General features: G+C 38.7%; 1 long non-coding RNA gene across 2 annotated transcripts; it reads left to right on the top strand.

Annotated features, from left to right (window-relative positions):
• The first annotated feature begins 675 nt into the window (after positions 1–675).
• LOC149018759 (uncharacterized) lies at positions 676–2788 on the top strand. Of its 2 annotated transcripts, XR_016173192.1 has the most exons (4): positions 676–882; positions 1423–1644; positions 2093–2143; positions 2277–2788. It is a non-coding gene; the product is annotated as an uncharacterized LOC149018759 (long non-coding RNA). The 2 variants fall into 2 exon arrangements; XR_016173191.1 differs by having other exon boundaries at positions 2093–2788.
• Positions 2789–3332: the final 544 nt, after the last annotated feature.

Here is a 3332-nt window from a genome sequence, read left to right as displayed (position 1 = left end):
TTTTTCAATAAAATCTTCCTACGGATGCAGCTTCTACCAGAGAAAATGGAGCTTTTACATGCATCTCAATTCAAAGTGGGTGTCCAATTAGCCCAGAAGGTGCGTGGGATCTATTTTTCATTGTATACGCTAGAGTTGTCAAGGTATAGGTGGCTCCCCAATAGTCCGACCCCTAAAACGGGAACACCAACTAGACATTATCTTCTTAATGGAAATCAAATGGATATTAGTGACGTTTAATTAGTGGCGGTTTATCATAAACCGCCACTAATAATGGATATTTACTGGCCATTTTCAATAAACCACCACTAATTAGTTAAAAACACGGGCTCCATTTGGGCGATAGAAGGGTTGAGTGGAAATCCAAGGTTTTGGTAGCGGTTTTATAAAACAGTCGGTAAGTATTAAAATATTAGTGGCGTTTGTTCCACGAACGCCGCTAAATAGCAAATAGTAGTGGCCTTCCATAAATTATCGCCACTAAATATTAATATATTTAGCGGCGTTTTAATATTACCGCCACTGAAGATAAATATAAGCAGCGGTTTCATCGAAACCGCTGTAAATAACCCTAGATTTTTCCTCCCCTTTTACCGCCGGCTTTTCCCTCAATCCTCCCGCGCCAATTTTTCACCCTTTTTCGTTCGATTTTCATTTTGAGCTTCTCAACTTAGTTTGTTTTTTTATTTCAGACGACAGCTTCAGAACTCAGATAGACCATAGGACTTTGGTGAGAAATCCACTCGAAATTTGGATCAGCTTGGGCACTCGCAAGTTTAGGTGACCATAGTTACGGAGGTTTTTCCCTGGACAAGCCGGCGAATCGCAAGCTTGCGGTGAAACACAGCTTTTCTCTCTTTTCTATGCTCTCTGCGATTTAGGGTAAGCTGGAATCGCTTTCACCACTTGTTTCATCTATTCTCAAGATTTGGATTCCAAGTCCTTAAGCTATTTTCAGTTTCGATTTTACTGATGGCTCCGAAATGTTGTTTTTGGTAGTGTTTTTTTGCCATCCTTGTTATCGTTTTTGATAGGTAGAAAGTTTCAAGGATGTGATGAGATTAGGTTAAGCCATGTCATCCATTCTTTTGGTTCACACCGAGCCTTGTTTCCGTCAACTGATATCTAGCTACTAGTGTTTCGATCTGGTACAATGGTGGTACCGTTCATACAAGAAGACCATTGTCGTTTTGCTTGTTCTTCCTCTTCTAGTTACATGATAGACCCCTTTTTTCTTTTTTCGATTTGGTACAGTGGTGGAAAGGATTTGTTTATATGCTAGATCTTAATTTACCCTAAGTCTAACTCATAATAATAGGTTTGGGTATTGTCACATCTGTGTTTTTCCCCTGCTGATTTTTCCCCCTTAAATGTTTCTTCCAGTTCTTTGTAACGATGTGTAATTATTCTGCCCTGTTGCAGGTATGAGGTCTTGTATTAGTCATACTTGAAGAGGTGGTCTTGTTGATCATGAAGGTTCAGTAAATTAGTCTCTTCCGAAAAGTTACAAAACTATTGCCATTGGTCTTATGCCTTGATTTAGTTACCTAAAGTAACAACTACTTCATCAAGTGTGTGAGGTTGAAGGCAGGGATCATTCCCAGCCTCTCCCATCATTTCGCTTGCAACGAAGCTCATCCTCAGGTACAGTGCGCAACTTAGCCTCATACCAATTATGTTTCGTTGCCTTCAATATACCAATTCTGTACTTCAATCCTCAGATCACCCACACCCACCATACAGTTAGTTTCTCCCATTCACGTTTCTGTTTTCAGCTATCTGTGTCTACAAAATATCTGGATTCCTAGTTAGTTTACAAGTGACCAAGGATTTTGTAATTTTTTTTTCTTCCCATTTTTAAAGTGATACCTGGATGGAGATTTGGGTGGTGAAACATTGGTACAGTACAGATGAATGTATCGTCTTCTTTGGCAATAGCAATAGTGTGTGCTCTAATTTAGTTTTTGTAAACTGTCTTCAGTTTCTTTCTATTTGTATTCTTTCTATTTAGTTGTCTTTCTATGAAACCATATTATTAAGGGATGCCATCATGTAGATGGAGACTTCATGGTATTTCATTTTTCCTATACAGAAAAAGGAAAAGAATGGAGGTTTCTAAAAGAGATTAACCTTGCTCCTAGCTGTAAGGACTGCTGTCATGGTTTGGGTTTTCTTCTTCGATGACCCTTCTACTTCTCTTTATTTTCTTTGGTTCAGAGGCTTCCGCTGTTTGTTTTTCTTCTTAGTACCTGGGCTAATCTCTATTACCTTATCAGGAACTGGTTTTGCAATGACTTTGTGGAGCTGCCTTTGCTGCTCTGGCCTTTTGAGCCCGGGGCTCATCAAGAATTTACACCCATCAACAATCCTGCAGCTAGCTTCTGCAAATCAATGAATTAAATTTACGACTAGTGACTTGGAAGATTTGTACTCTGATTAACCACTCGAAATAGTTAACATTTTCAATTTACTCTGATCAGCCTGCACATTAGGCTGTATATATCAAGGTTGGCATCTGGTTTAATGTTGCCTCCCTTCCTCTTCCTACCAACTCTGCCAACATCTCTGCAGGTTTCAATGTTGAGAATTAGTTGATTAAATTCAGTTTCACTCATCGGTCTAAGCCTCTTCGATTAAAGCTGGTCATCTCAAAGAAGGTAGGTGTTACAACTCCATATTGTGAGCCTACCATTGGCATCTTGCAAAAAAGGCCAATGTTTCTCCCACAGTCATTTCTGCTATATGAAGATCTAGTTGATTTATAGAAGTTGCTGTCTTTTGTAGGACAAATTCAATAAATTGTTCTCACTTGAAATGCAAAAAGGTGAACAAGTGTAACTGCTGATGTCTTAGGGTATCAGTTGGGACTTGGGCTAACAGAACTTACAATGGGACTTTATTATTTATTATTATTATGTCTTTATGTCCATTTTGATCCTCGTGTATAATGGTGTTCCCAAGGATCTGATCACCTGTTTGACCACCCTGTACCTCGTATTTGCTTTTATCTTCAGATTTGATTTAGCTTCTTGGTAAGTCTGATCAAGATTTGAAATGGGTTTCTGTTATTTTTGCTATTTCATGTATGATTTGTTCTGATCACTTACCCAACTGATTTAGTTTCCTTTGTGTTCCTGTTTAATCTTTAGCTTCCATGAAGAGTTCAGGAATGCAGTGGCCTTTCTCAAACAAGGTATGGTATTTGATCATTAAGTGGTTGAAACCCTAGAGTGCCAACTTTAAGCTGTTCTAAGGTGTTTTTAAGCTGTTCCAACATGCTGTGACTGAGTTTCAGATCTGAGTTGGTGACTCTATCAAGTGCTTTTGTAATT

Source organism: Hakea prostrata, chromosome 4 (assembly GCF_041222555.1).
Source record: "Hakea prostrata isolate BN-2017 chromosome 4, UWA_Hpros_2, whole genome shotgun sequence".
NCBI lineage: Eukaryota > Viridiplantae > Streptophyta > Magnoliopsida > Proteales > Proteaceae > Hakea > Hakea prostrata.
The sequence above is the reverse complement of the archived record's forward strand: the minus strand, read 5'-3'. Positions and strand labels throughout refer to the sequence as shown.